The 27,203-nt window shown below is 42.5% G+C and overlaps 1 pseudogene; it reads left to right on the forward strand.

Moving 5' to 3' along the window:
* The first annotated feature begins 18,467 nt into the window (after positions 1-18,467).
* On the forward strand, positions 18,468-25,797 carry LOC121843796 (annotated as a pseudogene).
* Positions 25,798-27,203: the final 1,406 nt, after the last annotated feature.

The raw sequence follows: 27,203 nt of genomic DNA on the forward strand, positions 1-27,203 counted from the left end.
TCCCTATGTAGTGCGCTACTATGGGCCCTATTCCCTATGTAGTGCGCTACTATGGGCCCTATTCCCTATGTAGTGCGCTACTATGGGCCCTATTACCTATGTAGTGCGCTACTATGGGCCCTATTCCCTATGTAGTGCGCTACTATGGGCCTATTCCCTATGTAGTGCGCTACTATGGGCCCTATTCCCCTACTATGGGCTCTATTCCCTATGTAGTGCGCTACTATGGGCCCTATTCCCTATGTAGTGCGCTACTATGGGCCTTATTCCCTATGTAGTGCGCTACTATGGGCCCTATTTCCTATGTAGTGCGCTATAAGTGGAATAAGGTGCCATTAGGGAGACAAGTCGTCTCAGAACATACGCTGTTAAACCATTGAGTACATTACTGTGCTGTTACATATTTATATCATTTGTAAGTATGCATTATTATAATTATTTTATATTTGTATACATGCACTAGTTTTTAAGTGTGCACTAGTTTTTAAGTGTGCATTATTTTTCGGACATGACTGACGTGTAAAAAAAAAAAAAAATAAAGTACTTTTTTTGTTAACCTCTGGTCTGTCTGTCTGGTCTGTCTGTCTGGTCTGGTCTGTCTGGTCTGTTTGGTCTGTTTGTCTGTCTGTCTGGTCTGTTTGGTCTGTCTGGTCTGTTTGTTCTGTTTGGTCTGTCTGGTCTGTCTGTCTGTCTGGTCTGTTTGGTCTGTCTGGTCTGTCTGTCTGGTCTGTCTGGTCTGTTTGGTCTGTCTGTCTGTCTGTTTGGTCTGTTTGGTCTGTTTGGTCTGTCTGGTCTGTCTGTTTGGTCTGTCTGGTCTGTCTGTCTGTCTGTCTGGTCTGTTTGGTCTGTCTGTCTGGTCTGTCTGTCTGTCTCTGTCTGTCTGGTCTGTCTGTCTGTCTCTGTTTGGTCTGTCTGTCTCTGTCTGTCTGGTCTGTCTGTCTGTCTGTCTCTGTTTGGTCTGTCTGGTCTGTTTGGTCTGTCTGGTCTGTTTAGTCTGTCTGGTCTGTTTAGTCTATCTGGTCTGTTTTGTCTGTCTGTCTGGTCTGTCTGTCTGTTTACCAGCTCTGTGTGTAATGAAACAGCCCAGGATCAGATTAAGCCTAGGATCAGATTAGCCTTTACCAGCTCTGTGTGTAATGAAACAACCCAGGATCAGATTAGCCTTTACCAGCTCTGTGTGTAATGAAACAACCCAGGATCAGATTAGCCTTTACCAGCTCTGTGTGTAATGAAACAACCCAGGATCAGATTAGCCTTTACCAGCTCTGTGTGTAATGAAACAGCCCAGGATCAGATTAGCCTTTACCAGCTCTGTGTGTTACCAGCTCTTTGTGTGTAATGAAACAGCCCAGGGTCAGATTAGCCTTTACCAGCTCTGTGTGTAATGAAACAGCCCAGGGTCAGATTAGCCTTTACCAGCTCTGTGTGTAATGAAACAACCCAGGATCAGAATAGCCTTTACCAGCTCTGTGTGCTTTAGTGTTTTGTGTTGAACGTGCCACAAAGTATACAGCAGATTATCAGGTGTTTGAGACCAATGTCCAAAACTGGTCTCCATTGATGGTTGTAGGTCTTCCAGCAGGACAACGACCCCAAACATCAAAAAGCACCCAGGAATGGTTCAAAAAGACACGCCGGACTGTTCTGGAGCGGCCAGCGAAGAGTCCAGACCTGAATCCCATCCGAAACCAACGGAGAGATCTGGAAACAGCATTTGGTGGAGGGCATCCCTCAAACATTGAAGAATTAGAGCAGTTTGGTGCTGAAAAGAGGGGCCAAATTTGCCGGGTAGAGAGGTCCCGCAATTCCCCAGAACTGTGCTTCGACACAATCCTGTTTCCTGTCCAATGAATTGAATTTACCACAGGTGGACTCCAATCAAGTTGTAGAAACATCTCAAGGATGATCAATGGAAACAGGATGCACCTGAGTTCAATTTAAAGTCTCATAGTAAAGGGTCTGAATACTTATGTAAATAAGGTATTTCAGTTTTTTATATTTATATATTTACCTTATTTACATATATATATTTAAATGAGCAAACATTTCTAAAAAACGATTTTTGCTTTGTCATTATGGGGTATTGTGTGTAGATTGATGAGGGGGAAAAACCAACTTAACCCATTTTAGAATAAGGCTGTAACGTAACAAAATGTGGGTAAAGGAAAGAGGTCTGAATACTTTCCAAAGGCCCTGTTTCATTTCTACCATGAAAGCATGATAAGAGATGGACTTTCCCTTTATAACACATGGTTGGATAGGAACTAGCAGCACCCAGTCTGTTATCAGTAGAGCAGGCCGGGCTCCACCTGCTGACTGTTGTAAAAGGTTTTGTGAGTATCTCAGATTGAATAGGAACTAGCAGCACCCAGTCTGTTATCAGTAGAGCAGGCCGGGCTCCACCTCCACCTGATGACTGTTGTAAAAGGTTTTGTGAGTATCTCAGGTTGAATAGGAACTAGCAGCACCCAGTCTGTTATCAGTAGAGCAGGCCGGGCTCCACCTCCACCTGCTGACTGTTGTAAAAGGTTTTGTTATAGACTGTAAAAGTAGAAAGGGTTTTGGTACAAGATTCATTTTGAGATGAAAAAGAGTCTTCAAACGGGACAGCAGTGAATAAAGTGAGTATCTCAGACTGAATAGGACAGAGCTGAGAGAGAGTACCTGTATGCTACTACTAAATATTACCACCCTGCGATGACCACCATACGATGACCACCAAGGTGTACCCTTTCCATGCATACAACACCATGCGATGACCACCCTGCGATGACCACCATGCGATGACCACGATGACCAAGGCATACCACCATGACCACCCTGCGATGACCACCATGCGATGACCACCCCTTTCCATGCATACAACACCATGCGATGACCACCCGATGACCACCATGCGATGACCACGAAGGTGTACCCTTTCCATGCATACAACACCATGCGATGACCACCCTGCGATGACCACCATGCGATGACCACCAAGGTGTACCCTTTCCATGCATACAACACCATGCGATGACCACCCTGCGATGACCACCATGCGATGACCACCAAGGTGTACCCTTTCCATGCATACAACACCATGCGATGACCACCCCGCGATGACCACCAAGGTGTACCCTTTCCATGCATACAACACCATGCGATGACCACCCTGCGATGACCACCATGCGATGACCACCAAGGTTTACCCTTTCCATGCATACAACACCATGCGATGACCACCCTGCGATGACCACCATGCGATGACCACCAAGGTGTACCCTTTCCATGCATACAACACCATGCGATGACCACCCTGCGATGACCACCATGACCACCAAGGTTTACCCTTTCCATGACTACCAAGGTTTACCCTTTCCATGCATCCAACACCATGCGATGACCACCCTGCCATGACCACCCTGCGATGACCACCATGCGATGACCACCAAGGTGTACCCTTTCCATGCATACAACACCATGCGATGACCACCATGCGATGACCACCAAGGTTTACCCTTTCCATGCATACAACACCATGCGATGACCACCATGCGATGACCACCATGCGATGACCACCATGCGATGACCACCCATGACCACCGATGACCACCATGCGATGACCACCCCGATGACCACCATGCGATGACCACCAAGGTGTACCCTTTCCATGCATACAACACCATGCGATGACCACCCTGCGATGACCACCATGCGATGACCACCAAGGTGTACCCTTTCCATGCATACAACACCATGCGATGACCACCCTGCGATGACCACCCTGCGATGACCACCATGCGATGACCACCATGCGATGCTTTCCATGCATACAACACCATGACCACCATGCGATGACCACCATGCGATGACCACCATGACCACCGATGTACCCTTTCCATGACCACCATGCGATGACCACCCTGCGATGACCACCATGCGATGACCACCAAGGTGTACCCTTTCCATGCAAACAACACCATGCGATGACCACCATGCGATGACCACCAAGGTTTACCCTTTCCATGCATACAACACCATGCGATGACCACCATGCGATGACCACCAAGGTTTACCCTTTCCATGCATACAACGCTTTTTTGTACTTTTGGTGACTTGACCTAAATTGCAAACTCTATTGAAAATGACTCATGCTCATGATTTATTCAGTGTCCGATCTGGAGCGTGATGTCACGACCTCTTGCTGGTCGTCTACTACGTTCAGTTCCCTCTTATATTTGAAGTAGTAGCAGAAGTAGTAGTAGTAGTAGCAGTAGTAGCAGTAGTAGTGGTAGTAGCAGTAGCAGCAGTAGTAGCAGTAGTAGTGGTAGCAGTAGTAGTAGTAGTAGCATTAGTAGTAGCAGCAGTAGTAGTAGTAGCAGAAGCAGTAGTAGTAGCAGTAGTAGTAGCAGTAGTGGTAGCAGCAGTAGCAGCAGTAGCAGCAGCAGTAGTGGTAGCGGCAGTAGTAGCAGTGGTAGTAGTAGTAGCAGCAGCAGCAGTAGTAGTGGTAGCAGCAGTAGTAGCAGCAGTAGTAGCAGTGGTGGTGGTAGTAGCAGCAGCTAGCAGTAGCAGCAGTAGTAGTAGTAGCAGTGGTAGCAGCAGCAGTAGTAGCAGTAGTAGTAGTAGTAGTAGCAGTAGTAGTAGGCAGTAGTAGTAGTAGTAGTAGCAGTAGTAGTAGCAGCAGCAGTAGCAGTAGTGGTAGTAGTAGTATTAGTAGTGGTAGCAGCAGTAGCATAGTAGTAGTAGTAGTAGTAGCAGTAGCAGCAGCAGTAGTAGTAGTAGTAGTATTAGTAGCAGTAGCAGTAGTAGTAGTAGTAGTAGTAGTAGCATAGCATGGTAGTAGTAGTAGTAGCAGTCAGCAGCAGGTAGTAGTAGCAGTGTAAAGCATGGTACACCTTGGTGGTCATCGCATGGGTGGTCATCGCAGGGTGGTCATCGCATGGTGTTGTATGCATGGAAAGGGTACACCTTGGTGGTCATCGCATGGTGGTCATCGCAGGGTGGTCATCGCATGGTGTTGTATGCATGGAAAGGGTGGTCACCTTGGTGGTCATCGCATGGTGTCATGCATGGGTGTGGTCATCATGGTGGTCATCGCAGGGTGGTCATCGCAGGGTGGTCATCGCATGGTGTTGTATGCATGGAAAGGGTACACCTTGGTGGTCATCGCATGGTGGTCATCGCAGGGTGGTGTTGTATGCATGGTGGTCATCGCAGGGTGGTCATCGCATGGTGTGTTGTATGCATGGAAAGGGTACACCTTGGTGGTCATCGCATGGTGGTCATCGCAGGGTGGTCATCGCATGGTGTGTTGGTATGCATGGTGGGGTCACCTTGGTGGTCATCGCATGGTGGTCATCACATGGTGGTCATCGCATGGTGTTGTATGCATGGAAAGGGTACACCTTGGTGGTCATCGCATGGTGGTCATCGCAGGGTGGTCATCGCATGGTGGTCATCGCATGGTGGTCATCGCATGGTGGTCATCGCATGGTGGTCATCGCATGGGTGGTCATCACATGGTGGTCATCGCATGGTGTTGTCATGCATGGTGGTCACCTTGGTGGTCATCGCATGGTGGTCATCGCAGGGTGGTCATCGCATGGTGGTCATCGCATGGTGTTGTATGCATGGAAAGGGTACACCGTGGTGGTCACCAGGGTTGGTGGTCATCGCATGGTGGTCATCAGGGTGGCATGGTGGTCATCGCATGGTGTTGTATGCATGGTGTTGTATGCATGGAAAGGGTCACCTTGGTGGTCATCGCATGGTGGTCATCGCAGGGTGGTCATCGCATGGTGTTGTATGCATGGAAAGGGTACACCTTGGTGGTCATCGCATGGTGGTCATCGCAGGGTGGTCATCGCATGGTGGTCATCGCAGGGTGGTCATCGCATGGTGTTGTATGCATGGAAAGGGTACACCTTGGTGGTCATCGCATGGTGGTCATCGCAGGGTGGTCATCGCATGGTGTTGTATGCATGGAAAGGGTACACCTTGGTGGTCATCGCATGAAAGGGTACACCTTGGTGGTCATCGCAGCAGGGTGGTCATCGCATGGTGGTCATCGCATGGTGGTCATCGCATGGTGGTCATCGCATGGTGTTGTATGCATGGAAAGTTGGTCATCACCTTGGTGGTCATCATGGTGGTCATCGCAGGGTGGTCATCGCATGGTGGTCATCGCATGGTGTTGTATGCATGGAAAGGGTACACCTTGGTGGTCATCGCATGGTGGTCATCGCAGGGTGGTCATCGCATGGTGGTCATGGAAAGGGGGTGGTCATCGCATGGTGGTCATCGCATGGTGGTCATCGCATGTTGGTCATCGCATGGTGGTCATCGCAGGGTGGTCATGCATGGTGGTCATCGCATGGTGGTCATCGCATGGTGTTGTATGCATGGAAAGGGTACACCTTGGTTGTTATCGCATGGTGGTCATCGCAGGGTGGTCATCGCATGGTGTGTTATGCATGGAAAGGGTACACCTTGGTGGTCATCGCATGGTGGTCATCGCATGGTGGTCATCACATGGTGTTGTATGCATGGAAAGGGTACACCTTGGTGGTCATCGCAGGGTGGTCATCGCAGGGTGGTCATCGCATGGTGGTCATCGCATGGTGTTGTATGCATGGAAGGGGTACACCTTGGTTGTCATCGCATGGTGGTCATCGCAGGGTGGTCATCGCATGGTGTTGTATGCATGGAAAGGGTACACCTTGGTGGTCATCGCATGGTGGTCATCGCATGGTGGTCATCGCATGGTGGTCATCGTAATGCAATGCATTCATTTTCCTTCCACAATTAATACGACATTACCTTGAACGCATCCTCCTTATGTGCTGTTATTCTATGTCACTTGTTTCCTGTAGGGAAAATCAGTTTGACGTTTCCTCGCCGGGTCTGTGTGCTATTTCAAAAATCATTTTTTAAGATGTCAGGCTTGAAAATCCATTCAGACATTTTCGGACAAGTGAGGTACTTTCCAAACCAGATCAATCTAGACCCTATCTGGTTTCAAATTGCCAATTCACATTATTTGATCTTCTACGGCAATCTAGTGGACGAACTGGGAATCAGACATGAGATCTGATTACATCACGACTTTAGATTTCTCCTCTTATGTATATCGTTCCTGCAAGACGATAAATGAAGACGTGGCGGACCAATGGCACAGTGCACATAGTGCTTTCAAGACGACTGGGATCTTCATGACATCAGTGATCTTCAGGTCGGAGCTCTAGAAAGAGGACAGAGTTCCCGAGTTGGAATTCCGAGTTAGATGGCCGTTCTAAATAATTTTTTTCTCCCGTTTGAGCTGGTTTTATTTTCTCTCAAATTTCCCAGTTGTCTTGAAAGCACTAAATTCGTAAGTGGGAGATTTCAGAGTTCCTTGTTGTATTTACCTCTGCAACAAGCCCTGTACTGTCATTTTGAATATTGAATAGCTCAATCTCCTCTTTCCCGCCGATATAAAGTTGTGAGCCTATTCCATAACATGGGACTTGTGAAGGCGATATTTTTCTACACATGAGAGGACCCGGACAAGACAATTGTCTGTAAAACCCAAACTATGTGAGCTGCAAACAAACGTCACCAATATTGAAAGGGGAGACTCATGAACATTACCGTTGTTTGGCTCTATGACAGCAAAAACAAACAAAAAAATATTGTTTTTGTTTTTATTGTTGGCCATAAAACACCAGGAAAGGGGGATTTTAATGTTGGAAATCTGCTCCCAAGTATTCCCAAGCATGATGGGAGACATCATCATTGGCAGCCATTACAGCTGTAATTCGATTCTACCAACTGCAGAACTCTTAGGGCCACATATATACATTGTTTTTGTCAAAATTGCTCAAGTTCTTTACTTTTGTTTGGGAGTCATAGATGGACAGCAATATTCAAACCTGGTCTCTGATTTTCAGGCAAATTTTAAGTCCCAACTCAGACTAGACCACTCAGCCCCTCTTGAAAACCCATTCTGGTGCGTCTTTGGCATTAAACGTTGTGTCATTTACTCGCTGAAAAATAAAACTATCCCAGGCTTAGGTTTTCAGAAGACTGAGGCAGGTTTTCATCTAACTTTTTACATGGGCTTTGCTCCTTTTTATATTGATTTTGATCCTGAAAAACTCCCCAGACCCTGCCGATGACAAGCATACCCATAACATGATGCTGTCACCAAAGTACTTACCATAAATATTTAATAGCATATTTTTAAAGATTTAATACATTTAAACAACATACTCAGAAATGTAAACCACATAATAAACTTCCACGGCCGAACTGCAAAGAAAAAAATATTCGACAAGTTGTCTTTACCATGTCCATCCTTCCTGATTTGTAATGACTAGCACACTATGGCATGAGTACATAAGACACCTCTATCGTGGATTTGTTGTTGTACTCAAGGAAGGGAAGCAAGGTCTCTGCGATACATACTTTATGCTGGTCTACATTGACATAGATCTGTTGTTGTACTTTATGCTGGTCTACATTGACATAGATCTGTTGTTGTACTTTATGCTGGTCTACATTGACATAGATCTGTTGTTGTACTTTATGCTGGTCTACATTGACATAGATCTGTTGTTGTACTTTATGCTGGTCTACATTGACATAGATCTGTTGTTGTACTTTATGCTGGTCTACATTGACATAGATCTGTTGTTGTACTTTATGCTGGTCTACATTGACATAGATCTGTTGTTGTACTTTATGCTGGTCTACATTGACATAGATCTGTTCTTGTACTTTATGCTGGTCTACATTGACATAGATCTGTTCTTGTACTTTATGCTGGTCTACATTGACATAGATCTGTTCTTGTACTTTATGCTGGTCTACATTGACATAGATCTGTTCTTGTACTTTATGCTGGTCTACATTGACATAGATCTGTTGTTGTACTTTATGCTGGTCTACATTGACATAGATCTGTTCTTGTACTTTATGCTGGTCTACATTGACATAGATCTGTTGTTGTACTTTATGCTGGTCTACATTGACATAGATCTGTTCTTGTACTTTATGCTGGTCTACATTGACATAGATCTGTTGTTGTACTTTATGCTGGTCTACATTGACATAGATTTGACAGAAATTTAAGATGATTTTACACAATCATGTCTCTTACATACATTCTAATGCCTCAAATGAAAGTGTCATTGATAAATCACGATGATGTCATTAGAATACAATATCAGTTGGTAGTAAAATAGAATATTTCTTGGAACTTTTGAGTCAATGACATGTTTCTGTATGTGTCTGTTTTATTTACTGAAGGTATTATTTGTTCCATTGGTTGGCTGTGTGTGTGTGTGTGTGTGTGTGTGTGTGTGTGTGTGTGTGTGTGTGTGTGTTTGAGAAAGAGAGAGTCATAAAGAGAGAGGGAGAGGGAGGGAGAGAAACAGGTAGAACCTGATATGTAAACAAAAGTAAAATTCTACGACCCAATGATCATTCCAGACTTCCAGTTTCTGTTGAGAGGTAACAGGTAAGAGGTAAGACGACGATTTTGTATTCAGATAGTTGATGATATTGTTATGTGTGTCATATAGTTGGTGATATTGTTATGTGTATTCATATAGTTGATGATATTGTTATGTGTATTAATATAGTTGATGATATTGTTATGTGTATTCATATAGTTGATGATATTGTTTGATATTGTTATGTGTATTCATATAGTTGATGATATTGTTATGTGTATTCATATAGTTGATGACATTGTTATATAGTTGATGATATTGTTATATAGTTGATGATATTGTTATGTGTTTTCATATAGTTGATGACATTGTTATATAGTTGATGATATTGTTATGTGTATTCATATAGTTGATGATATTGTTATGTGTATTCATATAGTTGATGATATTGTTATATAGTTGATGATATTGTTATGTGTATTCATATAGTTGATGATATTTGTATTTATTTTGGATCCCCATTAGTTCCTGCCAAGGCAGCTACTCTTCCTTGGGTTTATTATGGATCCCCATTAGTTCCTGCCAAGGCAGCAGCTACTCTTCCTTGGGTTTATTATGGATCCCCATTAGTTCCTGCCAAGGCAGCAGCTACTCTTCCTGGGGTTTATTATGGATCCCCATTAGTTCCTGCCAAGGCAGCAGCTACTCTTCCTGGGGTTTATTATGGATCCCCATTAGTTCCTGCCAAGGCAGCAGCTACTCTTCCTTGGGTTTATTATGGATCCCCATTAGTTCCTGCCAAGGCAGCAGCTACTCTTCCTGGGGTTTATTATGGATCCCCATTAGTTCCTGCCAAGGCAGCAGCTACTCTTCCTGGGGTTTATTATGGATCCCCATTAGTTCCTGCCAAGGCAACAGCTACTCTTCCTGAGGTTTATTATGGATCCCCATTAGTTCCTGCCAAGGCAGCAGCTACTGTTCCTGGGTTTATTATGGATCCCCATTAGTTCCTGCCAAGGCAGCAGCTACTCTTCCTGGGGTTTATTATGGATCCCCATTAGTTCCTGCCAAGGCAGCAGCTACTCTTCCTGGGGTTTATTATGGAACCCCATTAGTTCCTGCCAAGGCAGCAGCTACTCTTCCTGGGGTTTATTATGGATCCCCATTAGTTCCTGCCAAGGCAGCAGTTACTCTTCCTGGGGTTTATTATGGATCCCCATTAGTTCCTGCAAAGGCAGCAGCTACTCTTCCTGGGGTTTATTATGGATCCCCATTAGTTCCTGCCAAGGCAACAGCTACTCTTCCTGGGGTTTATTATGGATCCCCATTAGTTCCTGCCAAGGCAGCAGCTACCCTTCCTGGGGTTTATTATGGATCCCCATTAGTTCCTGCCAAGGCAGCAGCTACTCTTCCTGGGGTTTATTATGGATCCCCATTAGTTCCTGCCAAGGCAGCAGCTACTCTTCCTGGGGTTTATTATGGATCCCCATTAGTTCCTGCCAAGGCAGCAGCTACTCTTCCTGGGGTTTATTATGGATCCCCATTAGTTCCTGCCAAGGCAGCAGCTACTCTTCCTGGGGTTTATTATGGATCCCCATTAGTTCCTGCCAAGGCAGCAGCTACTCTTCCTGGGTCCAGCAATATTAAGGCAGTTTATACAACTTTAAAAACATTACAATACATTCACAGATATCACAATAAACTGTGTGCCCTCAGGCCTCTACTCCACCACTACCATATCTACAGTACTAAATCCATGTGTATGTATAGAGTGTATGTTATCATGTGTCTGTGCCTATATTTCCTGTTGTGCTTCACAGTCCCTGCTGTTCCATAAGGTGTATTTTTATCTGTTTTTAAATCTGATTCTACTGCTGCATCAGTTACCTGATGTGGAATAGAGTTCCATGTAGTCATGGCTCTATGTAGTACTGTGGAATAGAGTTCCATGTAGTCATGGCTCTATGTAGTACTGTGGAATAGAGTTCCATGTAGTCATGGCTCTATGTGGTACTGTGGAATAGAGTTCCATGTAGTCATGGCTCTATTTAGAACTGTGGAATAGAGTTCCATGTAGTCATGGCTCTATTTAGTACTGTGGAATAGAGTTCCATGTAGTCATGGCTCTATTTAGTACTGTGGAATAGAGTTCCATGTAGTCATGGCTCTATTTAGTACTGTGGAATAGAGTTCCATGTAGTCATGGCTCTATTTAGAACTGTGGAATAGAGTTCCATGTACCCCTGACTATATGTAGTACTGTGGAATAGAGTTCCATGTAGTACTGTGTGCCTCCCATCGCTGTGAAGAGACCTGTTGTGGCATGTCTTGTGGGTATGCGTGATGTCTGAGCTGTGTGCCAGTAGTTCAAACAGACAGCTCGGTGCTTTCAACATGTCAACACCTCTCATAAATACAAGTATTGATGAAGTCAATCTCTCCTCCACTTTGAGACAGGAGAGATTGACATGCATATTATTAATGTTAGCTCTCTGTGTACATCCAAGGGCCAGCCTTGCTTCCCTGTTCTGAACCAATTGCAATTTTCCTAGGTACTTTTTTGTTGATGCACCTGATATACACGACTGAACAGTAGTCCAGGTGCGACAAAAAACTGAATCTGCCTTGTTGGCCTGTAGGACCTGCCTTGTTGATAGTGTTGTTAAGAAGGTAGAAACTAGGCCTGTAGGACCTGCCCTGTTGATAGTGTTGTTAAGAAGGTAGAAACTAGGGCCTGTAGGACCTGCCTTGTTGATAGTGTTGTTAAGAAGGTAGAAACTAGGGCCTGTAGGACCTGCCTTGTTGATAGTGTTGTTAAGAAGGTAGAAACTAGAGCCTGTAGGACCTGCCTTGTTGATAGTGTTGTTAAGAAGGTAGAAACTAGAGCCTGTAGGACCTGCCTTGTTGATAGTGTTGTTAAGAAGGTAGAAACTAGGGCCTGTAGGACCTGCCTTGTTGATAGTGTTGTTAAGACCTGCCTTGTTGTAGTGTTGAAATATAGAGCCTGTAGGACCTGCCTTGTTGATAGTGTTGTTAAGAAGGTAGAAACTAGAGCCTGTAGGACCTGCCTTGTTGATAGTGTTGTTAAGAAGGTAGAAACTAGAGCCTGTAGGACCTGCCTTGTTGACAGTGTTGTTAAGAAGGTAGAAACTAGAGCCTGTAGGACCTGCCTTGTTGACAGTGTTGTTAAGAAAGCAGAGCAGCGCTTTATTATGGACAGACTTCTCTCCCATCTTATCTTCTGTTGTATCAATATGTTCTGACCATGACTGTTTACAATCCAGGGTTACTCCAAGCAGTTTAGTCACCTCACCTTGCTCAATTTCTACATTATTTATTTTATGATTTAGTTTTGGTTTGATGTTTAGTGAATTATTTATTCCAAGTTTTAGGAAATAATTGATGTTAAACTTATTCCTTGTCTATTTATCGTTGTTGATAGTTTTATGATAGTTGATGATATTCATATAGTTGATGATATTGTTATGTGTATTATATAGTTCATATCGTTGTTGATATTGTGATATGTATTCATATAGTTGATGATATTGTATTATATAGTTGATGATATGTGTATTCATATAGTTGATGATATTGTTCATATAGTTGATGATATTGTTATGTGTATTCATATAGTTGATGATATTGTTGTGTGTATTCATATAGTTGATGATATTGTTATGTGTATTCATATAGTTGATGATATTGTTGTATTCATTAGTTGATGATATTCATATAGTTGATTATTGTTATGTGTATTCATATAGTTGATGATATTGTTATTGTATTATATAGTTGATGATATTGTTGTGTGTATTCATATAGTTGATAATATTGTTATATAGTTGATGATATTGTTATGTGTATTCATATAGTTGATAATATTGTTATGTGTATTCATATAGTTGATGATATTGTTATATAGTTGATGATATTGTTATGTGTATTCATATAGTTGATGATATTGTTGTTGTATTCATATAGTTGATGATATTGTTATATAGTTGATGATATTGTTAATTTGATGATATTGTTATATAGTTGATGATATTGTTATATAGTTGATGATATGGTTATATAGTTGATGATATTGTTTATAGTTGATGATATTGTTATATAGTTGATGATATTGTTATATATTGATGATATTGTTATATATTGATATATTGTTGTCAACATCTGTGTATTATATAGTTGATGATATTGTATATAGTGTATATTGTTATATAGTTGATAACTTGATCAATAGTTGATTATTGTTATGTGTATTCATATAGTTGATGATATTGTTATGTGTAGTTTGATATTGTTATGTAGTTGATGATATTGTTACTGTAGTTGATGATAACATAGTTGATGATAATGTATATTCACAAGTTGATGATATTGTTATATAGTTGATGATATTGTTATGTATAGTTGATGATAGCACCCATATATGTGATGATTTTGTTTAAAGTTGATGATTTCCATAATATGATGATATTGTCTTTACATACTTATATAGTTGAATTGTTATTATGATGTATTTTATATAGTTGATGATATTGTTGTGTGTATTCATATAGTTGATGATATTGTTAGTTGATGATAAAGTTGATGATATTGTTATATAGTTGATGATATTGTGTGTATTCATAACGGAAATATTGTTAGTTCATATAGTTGTACATGATATTGTTGTGTGATTAATTTGATATTATGCAACGTGTATTCATATAGTTGATGATATTGTTATGTGTATTCATATAGTTGATGATATTGTTATATAGTTGATGATATTGTTGTGTGTATTCATATAGTTGATGATATTGTTGTGTGTATTATTAGTTGTTTATTGTTTTCTTTATTTGTATATTTTCTGTGCCATTGATGATATTGTTATGTGTATTCATATAGTTGTGATATTGTTCTATAGTTGATGATACTAGTATTCATATAGTTGCTTTTCTGTATTCACATATGTAGTTCCCCATTGTTATGTGCCTGTATTGTTATATAGGATATATTGTTGTGTGTATTCATATAGTTGATGATATTGTTATGTGTATTCATAGTTGATGATATTGTTATATAGATATTATGATACTGATGATATTGTTGAATATTGCTAAATATTGTTGTCTTGATATTGTTGTGGTATTCTCTTCTGATATTGTTATGTGTATTCATATAGGCTGATGATATTGTTGTTGTCTAGTTGATGATATTGTTATGTTTTCATGATGAATCAGGTTTATGAACCATATAGTTGATCATCTATACATTGTTGTATCAAAATTGTTATATTTTGATATTTGAGATTCTTTAAAATAGCCATATTTTTGTATTCTAGTTGATGATACTTTGTGTATTCAAAGTTGAAAATAAAAGAACAATCTTGAATGGTATGTGTTCCCCAGTGATATTCTGTTGAGTTGATTTTGTTCATTAGATGATAGTGTTGGGGTGAATTGCTGCTCATCTGTGTTCCCCACGGTGATCTCTTACTGTATCATAGGCCTATAGGCTTGTCTGTGTCAACATCTGGTTCCCCACGGTGATCTCTTACTGTATCATAGGCCTATAGGCTTGTCTGCTCAACATCTGTGTTCCCCACGGTGATCTCTTACTGTATCATAGGCCTATAGGCTTGTCTGTATTCAACATTGAGATATTGTTCATAGGTGATCTTCTCATAGGCCTCATAGGCTTGTCTGCTCAACATCTGTCTTCCCCAGGTGATCTTGTTATGTGTATCATAGGTATATAGTTGATGATAGGCAACTGTGTAAACAAACATTTGATTTTAGAATCTATTGTTATAATGATTTCATACAAGTATATTTTAGGCCTGTAAAAGAGACTTTCCACAATTTTCTTTATTTGTCTAACAACATTATTGTTAATTCATTGTAGAATAACAGTGTGATTCTATTAACACGTGTTAGCAAAACATTTATCACGGAAACCGCTTTGATGACAGCTTTTCCATGATTGCATGCCCATCTGTGTTCTAAACTGTCTCAGCTTCCCCACGGTGATTAAACCTCATCCTTCTTACTGATCATAGGCCTATAGGTTTTGCTCAAATATAGTTCCATCTGTGTTCACGGCCTCATCCATCTGTAATATACAGGCTTGTCTGCATCTGGTTCCCCACGGTGAGCCTCTGCTGGTCCCACGGCCTCATCCTTCCAGAATATACAGGGCTTGTCTGCTGGGTTCAGTTAGCCTTAGTTAGGCGCTGTCACATCTGTCTTCCATCTCAGGCCTCATCCGGTGTTCCATCATAGGCCTATAGGATTTGCTCATCTGTCAGAATATACAGAGCGCTAGTCAGGTTCAGTTAGCTTCACGTTCCATCTCAGGCCTCATCCGTCAGAATATACAGAGCGCTGTTAGTCAGGTTCACGTTTTAAAAGGTTGGCTAGCGGTGTAAACTACGTTCCATCTCAGGCCTCAGACTCTGTTGATGCCTGCCAGATGGGTATACTATGATGTAAGCGATATACTGGTCAGGCTATCTTCAGTTAGCTTCACGTTCCATCTCAGGCCTCATCCGTCAGAATACAGAGCGCTGGTCAGGTTCAGTTAGCTTCACGTCCATCTCAGGCCTCATTCAGAATATACAGAGCGCTAATCAGGTTCAGTTAGCTTCACGTTCCATCTCAGGCCTCATCCGTCAGAATATACAGGGCGCTGGTCAGGTTCAGTTAGCTTCACGTTCCATCTCAGGCCTCATTCAGAATATACAGAGCGCTGGTCAGGTTCAGTTAGCTTCACGTTCCATCTCAGGCCTCATCCATCAGAATATACAGAGCGCTGGTCAGGTTCAGTTAGCTTCACGTTCCATCTCAGGCCTCATCCATCAGAATATACAGAGCGCTGGTCAGGTTCAGTTAGCTTCACGTTCCATCTCAGGCCTCATCCGTCAGAATATACAGAGCGCTAGTCAGGTTCAGTTAGCTTCACGTTCCATCTCAGGCCTCATCCGTCAGAATATACAGGCGCTAGTCAGGTTCAGTTAGCTTCACGTTCCATCTCAGGCCTCATCCATCAGAATATACAGAGCGCTAATCAGGTTCAGTTAGCTTCACGTTCCATCTCAGGCCTCATCCGTCAGAATATACAGAGCGCTAATCAGGTTCAGTTAGCTTCACGTTCCATCTCAGGCCTCATCCGTCAGAATATACAGAGCGTTCCATCTCAGACCTCATCCATCAGAAGAGCGCTGGTCATCAGGAAGATACAAAAGTCCAGAGAGGACATCATGTTAAGATCCCAACTTATTTATCTCGTGATCACGACATAAACATTTTTGTTGTTGTTGAGCTGACAAGATAAACTCTATAACTAGGAGGGGACATATTGATAATAGATTGACGTTGTGGCTGAGGCATAACACATTGTTGTTGTTGTAGACCCGGACAAACATATGTTATTTTGCCACAATTGACCCCTATGCACATTTAGCCATTTTTACAGCCTGGTACCTGATTTAGGTAGTTGACAAGTTTAATCGGGTGTGTTTGTCTGGGGACACAATAAAACTGTACTGTTATAATAATAACTGAGGGATGTCTCCTTTCATATCTGGAAAAGGACAAAGTAGAAGTAGAGAGATGTGAATTAATAATTGATTGGATTTATATAGCACTCTTCTACCACCTGAGGTGAGGTACTCAAAGTGCTTTACATAGTAGTGGGAAACTCACCTCATCCACCACCAATGAGCTGCATCCAGCTTCTTCACCAAGCTTCAGGGAGTTGTCTTAAAGTAACCCAGTACCAGGCTGTAAAAATGGCAAAATGTGCATAGGGGGTAAATTGTGGCAAAAATAACGTGACCAAACATGGGTCTAAATTATTATTATTTTTCCTGGTTTTCTTATACTGTGTCTCTCAGATATAGGACAGACACTTCAAAACCTTGTTCCTTAGGATTTATTTTCTGACTGTCTGTTTTGCCATTTATAAACGTGTTATTCAATGCTTTTCTATGGGCTTTAGAGGTAAAGGCCAAATTAGACCTACAGGGGTTAAAACGGCTTTGTTCTATTGGAAATTGTGCATGTTTAGAGCGCCACCATTGGATAAAAGATATGACAATTTATTATGATTTTTAAAAAATGTTCTATTTATTTAATTTGCAAATCTCTTATTCCCCAGCATGAGGACAATTCAGGAACCAAAACCAAAAATACAAAAAAACTGACATATTTTGTATGTCTTTTCTTTGACTGCTGTTGCTCTGTCTTAGTTACGTTGTCGTACCAGAATCCCACGGGTTCTTATGTGTTTGCAAGGACTTCTAGTTTTGAAATCAAAATGTATCTAATGAAGGTAGTTTACAATATATGTGTTGCTTAGAAAATGCCACCAGAGGGCGCCAGAGCTTTAACTGTTTTGTCCTAAGCGCCTATTTTCTACTGGGGTTGAGCACCAATGGCATCTAAATATTTTACTGAATATTATGTAGAAAATGGTAGTAATGTAAGTAGTAGCAAATCATGATGTACATGTATTTCTCACAATAGTGCAGATGTCGGTGCTTGTAGATTATGACGCTACATGCTTTGTTGTTTAACAGTCTCCACTGACCTACAATGGCCCCATCTGTTGTTTTACAGTCTCCACTGACCTACAATGGCCCCATCTGTTTAACAGTCTCCACTGACCTACAATGACACCATCTGTTGTTTTACAGTCTCCACTGACCTACAATGGCCCCATCTGTTTAACAGTCTCCACTGACCTACAATGACCCCATCTGTTTAACAGTCTCCACTGACCTACAATGACCCCATCTGTTGTTTTACAGTCTCCACTGACCTACAATGACCCCATCTGTTGTTTTACAGTCTCCACTGACCTACAATGACCCCATCTGCTGTTTAACAGTCTCCACTGACCTACAATGGCTCCATCTGCTGTTTAACAGTCTCCACTGACCTATAAAGGCCCCATCTGCTGTTTAACAGTCTCCACTGACCTATAGTGGCCCCATCTGCTGTTTAACAGTCTCTATAATGGCCCCATCTGCTGTTTAACAGTCTCCACTGACCTACAATGGCCATATCTGTGAAAGAGCGTCTCCTGGCCGTTCTGGATGATCTCGGCTCTGACGAGCTGAAAAGATTTAAGTGGCATCTAACTACAGAAAACCAGCTGGATGGCTTCCTTCCCATTCCAAAGGGCCAGCTGGAGACATCTAACAGACTGGACATAGTGGATCAGATGGTGCAGAAATACAGGGAGAATGTGGCTGTGAAGATCACACTGGACATCCTGAAGAAGATTAGCCGCAACGATCTCGCTGAGAAGCTAAACAGAGACTGTCCAATAGGTAATTCAGAATTCTTGTGTCTATAAGGTTTTGAGCAAATATATATATATATATATTCTATTGTTTTGTTGAAATTCTATATATTTTCTCAAATAAGTTATACAGTCTTTGTATGTTTGTGACAAACTGGTAAAATGATAATTTTTCTTTGAAATGTGCATTAATTTCATGTGCTTAGATTTTTTTTCTCCAATAACCAGATATATTGTAAAATAAAAAATGTGTATATTTGTTTATTGTGTACTGTTGAGCGTCTAGAGAACAACACATGCTTGCTAACTATTCTATAACCATTGTCCATCGTCAGGTCCTTCAGAGGAAGATGGTGAGAAGTTCCAACATGAATATAAACTGGAAGTAAAAGAAGTTTCTGCATGTATTTAACGGGGTACCAAAGCAGGGCCATAAACAACTTCTCAATGAGATCTACACAGAGCTCTACATCACAGAGGGTGGAAGTGGAGAGGTCAATCAGGAACATGAGGTGAGACAGATCGAGATCACGTCCAAGAATCCAGCAAGACCAGAGGCTAAAATCCTCTGCAATGACATCTTCAAACCCTTAACTGGACAAGACAAACCTATCAGAACTGTGTTGACAAAGGAGTCGCTGGCATTGGAAAAACAGTCTCTGTGCAGAAGTTCATTCTGGACTGGGCTGAAGGGAAAGCCAATCAGGATGTCCAATTCATAATTTCACTCCCTTTTCGGGAGCTGAATTTGGTGAGGGGAAAAGTACAGTTTTGTAGAACTTCTACATGCATGTGTCTTAGAGACTGGAGTGATTGAGAGGGACTTTTTGAATCACATTTTAACAAAATTGCAAAAACCAGGAAACCACAATGAGAGCAAGTACAAAGTTGTATTTGTCCTTGATGGTCTGGATGAGTGCCGACTGACCCCTCGACTACGAGACCGGTAAGAGCTGGTGTGATGTCACGGAGCCAACCTCAGTGGACGTGCTGCTGACAAACCTCATCAAGGGAAATCTGCTTCCCTCTGCTCTTCTCTGGATAACCTCCAGACCTGCAGCAACCAATCACATCCCTCCTGAGTGTGTTGACCAGGTGACAGAGGTACGAGGGTTCGATGACCCACAGAAGGAGGAGTACTTCAGGAAGACATTCAGTGATGAGGACCTGGCCAACAGAATCATCTCACACGTAAAGACATCAAGGAGCCTCCACATCATGTGCCACATTCCAGTCTTCTGTTGGATCTTAGCTTCAGTTCTGGAGCATGTGTTGAGTACAGATAAGAATGAAGAGATGCCCAAGACTCTGACTCAATTATTTATTGGGTTACTGATATTTCAGACCAAACAGATGAATGATAAATATCACAAGAAAGGTGAGCGAGATCCACGCAGGGATAAAGAGAGCTTCCTGGCACTGGGGAAACTTGCTTTTAACCAGCTGGAAAATGGCAACCTGATTTTCTATGAGGCAGACCTGAAAAAGTATGGCATTGATGTCAGTGAAGCCTCAGTGAACTCAGGAGTGTGTACACAGCTCTTTAGACAGGACTATGGGCCGTTCCAGGACAAGGTGTACTGCTTTGTGCATCTGAGCGTTCAGGAGTTTCTTGCTGCGTTATACGTTTTCCTCTCCTTCAACAACAGCCATGTCAACCCGATGACCGAAGACCGATCCTTCATCAGAAAATGTCTAGTGAAGTTGAATCCTGCCATCACCTTCCACACGATTGCAGTGGATAAAGCCTTACAGAGTGAGAATGGACACCTGGACCTGTTCCTCCGCTTCCTTCTGGGCCTCTCACTGGAGTCCAATCAGAAGCACTTACACGGCCTACTGACACAGACCAGAAGCAGCTCACGGGGCCGTGAGGAAACAGTCAAGTACATCAAGAAGAAGATCAGGAACACTCCATCTTCAGAGAGGTGCATCAATCTGTTCCACTGTCTGAATGAACTGAATGACCATTCTCTAGTGGAGGAGATCCAAAAATACCTGCATTCAGGAAATCTGTCCAAAACCAAACTATCACCTGCACAGTGGTCAGCTCTGGTCTTTGTGTTGCTGACTTCAGAAGAGGAGCTGGATGTGTTTGACCTGAAGAAATACTCCAGATCAGAGGAAGGTCTTCTGAGGCTGCTGCCAGTGGTCAAAGCCTCCAGAACTGTTCTGTAAATACACGTTAAAAAATTATATATACAGTACGGGTCAATAGTTTGGACACACCTACTCATTAAAAGGCTTTTCTTTATTTTTAAAAATATTTTTTTCTACATTGTATAATAATAGTAAAGACATAAAAACTATGAAATAAAACATGGAATCATGTAGTAACCAAAAAAAGTGTTAAACAAATCAAAATATATTTTATATTTTTCAAAGTAGCCACCCTTTGCCTTGATGACAACTTTGCACACTCTTGGCATTCTCTCAACCAGCTTCATAAGGAATGCTTTTCCCAACAGTCTTGAAGGAGTACCCACATATGCTGAGCACTTTTTGGCTGCTTTCCTTCTCTCTGCGGTCCATCTCATCCCAAACCATCTCAATTGAGTTGAGGTCGGGTGATTGTGGAGACCAGGTCATCTGATGGGCAACTTCATCACTCTCCTTGGTCAAATAGGCCTTACACAGCCTGGAGGTGTGTTTTGGTTCATTGTCCTGTTGAGAAACAAATGATAGTCCCGCTATGTGCAAACCAGATGGGATGCCATTTCGCTGCAGAATGCTGTGGTAGCCATGCTGGTTAAGTGTGCCTTGAATCGTAAATAAATCACAGACAGCGTCACCAGCAAAATACCATCACACCTGCTCCTCCATTGCGGAGATCATCCGTTCACCTACTCTGCGTCTCACAAAGACACGTCAGTTGGAAAAAAATCTCAAAATTGGACTCATCAGACCAAAACACAGATTTCCACCTTGTCTAATGTCCATTGCTCGTGTTTCTGGCCCAAGCAAGTCTCTTCTTATTATTGGTGTCCTTTAGTAGTGGTTTCTTTGCAGCAATTCCACCATGAATGGCTGATTCACACAGTCTCCTCTGAGCAGTTGATGTTGAGCTGTTTCTGTTAATTGAGCTCTGTGAAGCATTGAGTTGGGCTGCAATCGGAGGTGCAGGTAACTCTAATGAACTTATCCTCTGCAGCAGAGGGAACTCTGGGTCTTCCTTTCCTGTGGCGGTCCTCATGAGAGCCAGTTTCATCATAGAGCTTGATGGTTTTTGCGACTGCACTTGAAGAAACATTCAAAGTTCTTGACATTGTGATTGACTGACCTTCATGTCTTAAAGTAATGATGGACTGTCATTTGACTTTGCTTATTTGAGCTATAAATATGCCATAATATGGACTTGGTCTTTTACCAAATAGGGCCGTCTCCTGTATACCACCCCTACCTTGTCACAACACAACTGATTGGCTCAAACGCATTAAGAAGGAAAGAAATTCCACAAATGAGCTTTTAACAAGGCACACCTGTTAATTGAAATGCATTCCAGGTGACTACCTCATGAAGCTGGTTGAGAGAATGCCAAGAGTGTGCAAAGCTGTCATCACGGCAAAGGGTGGCTACTTTGAAGAATCTGAAATATAAAATATATTTTTATTTTTTTAACACTATTTTGCTTACTACATGATTCCATATGTGTTATTTCATAGTTTTAATGTCTTCACTAATATTCTACAACGTAGAAAATAGTAAAAATAAAGAAAAATCCTTGAATGAGTCGGTGTGTCAGTTAGAATATACATTAGCATATTACTTATTCATGGTTGATTCTCAAATATTCTGCTACATGTACTGTACACAGTAAATTAATTTCCATTGTGTTTTACTTTTCAAAGGCTTAATGGGTGTAACCTCACTGAGAAATGCTGTGAAGCCTTGGCCTCAGCTTTCAGCTCAACCTCCTCAAACCTGAGAGACCTGGACCTGAGTGACAACAACCTGCAGGATTCAGGAGTGAAGCTGCTCTCTGCTGGACTGGAGAATCCCCACTGTAAACTGGAGACACTGAGGTCAGTAGTCTGTATTAGTTCACTAAAGGGGATAGTTCTATAGGTATTTATAGAGAACAATTAGTAAGCTGTCATTGTAAATAAGAATTTGTTCTTAACTGACTTGCCTAGTTAAATAAATAATATCAGAGTAATCAGCTGAATTTTATGTCATAGTTATCTAACTGCAGATTCATGTTTGGAAGAGGAAGAATTACACAATCTATTGATATTATTTATTTTCAAGATGCTTTACTTCCTGAAGTCAAATGTTTTTAGTTATATAAAGATGTGATTGTAATATTATTTTAATCAGGTCATTTTGTAAATGCAAACGTCTGTTGAGTTTGAGGAAGACACACCTGCCATTTCCCTTTTCACCACTAGTGGGTGTAAATATGTGATAAACTCTGCAGGTTGTCACGCTGTCTGATCACAAAGAAAGGCTGTGCTTCTCTGGCCTCAGCTCTGAGGTCCAACCCCTCCTACCTGAGAGAGCTGGACCTGAGCTACAATATCCTAGGAGACTCAGGAGTGAAGCAGCTATCTGCTGGACTAGAGGATCCACACTGTAGACTGGAGAAACTCAAGTATGTAGAGAGGGTTTGTGGAGTTTGTGTCAATTCATGTGTGACATGGACAATTTTGGTTCAGGTTTCCTGGGTTAGGTATAACTATTTAATCAGGGCACCACATTCACCCCCCCCACCCCCCACATACAACGGTGTGCTTTAGGACCATGTGGATGCCTCCATGTGGTCAGGTAGGCTGTTTGGAGTGTTTATCCAACTGGAAAAATATTAATATATGTCCCCCACTTCTAAAACCAAAGTTGAGCCCCTGTATTTAATATCCAATAAACAATATTTGTGTGTGGTTGTGTGAGTGTGTGGTTGTGTGGTTGTGTGAGTGTGTGGTTGTGTGGGTGTGTGGTTGTGTGAGTGTGTAGTTGTGTGGTTGTGTGAGTGTGTAGTTGTGTGTGTGTGTGAGTGTGTGGTGTGTGTGTGTGTGTGTGTGTGTTTGGTTGTGTGTGTGTGTGGTTGTGTGGTTGTGTGTGTGTGAGTGTGTGGTTGTGTGAGTGTGTGGTTGTGTGAGTGTGTGAGTGTGTGGTTGTGTGAGTGTGTGAGTGTGTAGTTGTGTGTGTGTGTGTGTGTGTTTGGTTGTGTGAGTGTGTGGTTGATGTGAGTGTGTGGTTGTGTGTGTGTGTGGTTGTGTGAGTGTGTGGTTGTGTGAGTGTGTGGTTGTGTGAGTGTGTGAGTGTGTGGTTTTGTGAGTGTGTGGTTGTGTGAGTGTGTGGTTGTGTGAGTGTGTGGTTGTGTGAGTGTGTGGTGTGTGAATGTGTGTGTGTTTGTGTGTGTGTGAGTGTGGTTGTGTGAGTGTGTGGTTGTGTGAGTGTGTGGTTGTGTGAGTGTGTGGTTGTGTGAGTGTGTGGTTGTGTGGAGTGTGGTTGTGTGGAGTGTGTGGTTGTGTGAGTGTGTGGTTATGTGGTTAGTGTGTGGTTGTGTGAGTGTGTGGTTGTGTGAGTGTGTGGTTATGTGAGTGTGTGGTTGTGTGAGTGTGTGGTTGTGTGAGTGTGTGTGTGGTTGTGTGGAGTGTGTAGTTGTGTGTGGTTGTGTGAGTGAGGTGTGGTGTGTGAGTGTGTGTGTGTGTGGTGTGTGTGTGTAGTTGTGTGTGTGTGTGTGTGTGTGTGTGTGTGTTTTACTGTGTCACTGTTCTGCTTGTGCAGTGTTGACCACCGTGGAGAGTACTGGCTGCTGAAAAATGTAAGTGTTGACTGCTGTGAGGTAAATGTGAAATGTGTTACTGGTGATGAGACAGGAAATAGCATAACCTCAGAGTCCAATTACTCAACTGTTTGACCTACGTGGTCAGATGAAATATGAGCCGCCATCTTAAGGAAGTAGAATCAGACCCGCTGGGCACAGACATCAGTTCAACGTCTAGTTTTGATTGACGTTCGGTTAAGTTATCGATTAATCCTGAATTCCACGTGAAATCAACAAAGAATTGTCACCTCCCGTCAGTGGATTTAGGTTAAAAGTTCCCAAATCCAGTCAGCTTTCAACGCTGATTCAACGCTGATTCAGTCTCACACGTACTTTTTTTGTTGTGGAAATGACATGGAAACAACGCGATTCAACCAGTTTTTTGCCCAGTGGGATATATTCTGTACAGGCTTGCAGACAAATGATCATATAAAGTACAGACTGTAGATGAAAAAGACGATAAATGAAATACTAAAAACACATTATTTACAAGTACTCTCTCTCCCTTCTCTCTCTCTCTCTCTGCCTGTCTCTCTCTTCTCTCTCTCTCTCTGCCTCTCTGTCTCTCTCTCTCTCTCTCTCTCTCTCTCTCTGCCTCTCTCTCTCTCTCTGCCTCTCTCTCTCTCTCTCTCTCTGCCTCTCTCTCTCTCTCTCTCTCTCTCTGCCTCTCTCTCTTCTCTCTCTCTCTCTCTGCCTCTCTCTCTCTCTCTCTGCCTCTCTCTCTCTCTCTCTCTGCCTCTCCTCTCTCTCCCTCTCTCTGCCTCTCTCTCCCTCTCTCTGCCTGCCTCTCTCTCTCTCTCTCTCTCTCTCAGCCTCTCTCTCTCTCTCTCTCTCTGCCTCTCTCTCTCTCTCTCTCTGCCTCTCTCTCTCTCTCTGCCCCTCTCTCTTTTTAACTACTTTTTATTGTGTCAGTACAGTACACAGTCAATATACTCAACAATTAATCATCATTTCATTCCATCCAGCGCCGTCTGTTAATTAGATGTTTTAATCAATGAGTCCTCCTCATAAAAGGCCTTGGTGATTAACATTCTGATGATGATGATGATTTCTAATATTGATCTTACCTATCAGATGCCTGTGATGTCACACTGGACCCGAACACAGCATGCAGACACCTCTCTCTGTCAGAGGGGAACAGGAAGGTGACACGGGGGAAAGAGGACCAGCCGTATCCTGATCACCCAGGGAGATTTGAGTTCTGGCCACAGGTGCTGTGTAGAGAGGGTCTGACTGGGCGCTGTTACTGGGAGGCAGAGATGAGTGGGGGAGGGGATGACATAGGAATGACGTACAGAGGAATCGGCAGGACAGGAAACGTGCTGATGACAGTAAGCTTGGATGAATGACAAGTCCTGGAGTCTGATTTTGCTCTAGATTACGGTTCACACTGCCAGGCACAATAAGGAGAGAACTGACTTACCTGCCTCCTCCTCGTCCAACAGAGTAGGAGTGTATCTGGACTGGCCGGGCGGCACTCTGTCCTTCTACACTCTGTCCTCCTCTGACACACTCACTCACCTACACACATTCACCTCCACATTCACTGAGCCTCTCTATCCAGGGTTTTGGGTTGAAATAAACTCCTCGTTGTCCCTATGTGAGATCAAAAACCTTTAGGTAGTAAAGGACGGTTCTTGTTGTTATTGATTGGTGTTTGTAAATAATGTTTATTTAGTCAAATGGTTGACATTGCAATCCTGATTCTGTTTGAAGTCAGTAACACTGAATGGACCTTTCCTGGTACACATTCGGCCAGATGAAGACAAATAAAACTGGTTGTTTTCAAAAACTGTTAAATGTTGTTTTTTCACATAAAAGAAGAAATGACAGTTAAAGTCTGTAACGGTGAAACGGCCATGTTTGTTAACGACATTACAACAAAGAAGAGGTCAACAACAAAGAGGTCACTTCAAACAACAACAAAACAGTTTATTCCCTCAGACATCATTTCACAACAGCAGAGTCTGGACTACCGTTATGTTCCCCCATGATGCTGGTGTGATATAACAGAGTCTGGACTACCGTTATGTCCCCCCATGATGCTGGTGTCACGCCCTGACCATAGAGAGCTGTTTATTCTCTATGTTGGTTGGGGCGTGATAGTGACTAGGGTGGGTCATCGAGGTGATTTAATGATTTACGTTGGCCTGGTATGCTTCCCAATCAGAGACAGCTGTTTATCGTTGTCTCTGATCGGAGATAATATTTAGGCAGCCATTTTCCCCCTTTGTGATTTGTGGGATCTTGTCTACAGACAGTTGCCTGTGTGCACACCAGTAGCTTCACGTTTCGTTCAGTATTTTGTTGTTTTTTTTGTTCGGTGTTCATTTAAAAAGAAGAAAATGTACGCCTACCACGCTGCACCTTGGTCCAATCCTTACGGCGATCGTGACAGCTGGTGTGATATAACAGAGTCTGGACTACCGTTATGTTCCCCCATGATGCTGGTGTGATATAACAGAGTCTGGACTACCGTTATGTTCCCCCATGATGCTGGTGTGATATAACAGAGTCTGGACTACCGTTATGTTCCCCCCATGATGTTGGTGTGATATAACAGAGTCTGGACTACCGTTATGTTCCCCCCATGATGCTGGTGTGATATAACAGAGTCTGGACTACCGTTATGTCCCCCCATGATGCTGGTGTGATATAACAGAGTCTGGACTACCGTTATGTTCCCCCATGATGCTGGTGTGATATAACAGAGTCTGGAC

The sequence above is a fragment of the Oncorhynchus tshawytscha genome, unplaced genomic scaffold, assembly GCF_018296145.1.
Source record: "Oncorhynchus tshawytscha isolate Ot180627B unplaced genomic scaffold, Otsh_v2.0 Un_contig_17244_pilon_pilon, whole genome shotgun sequence".
Classification (NCBI taxonomy): Eukaryota; Metazoa; Chordata; class Actinopteri; order Salmoniformes; family Salmonidae; genus Oncorhynchus; species Oncorhynchus tshawytscha.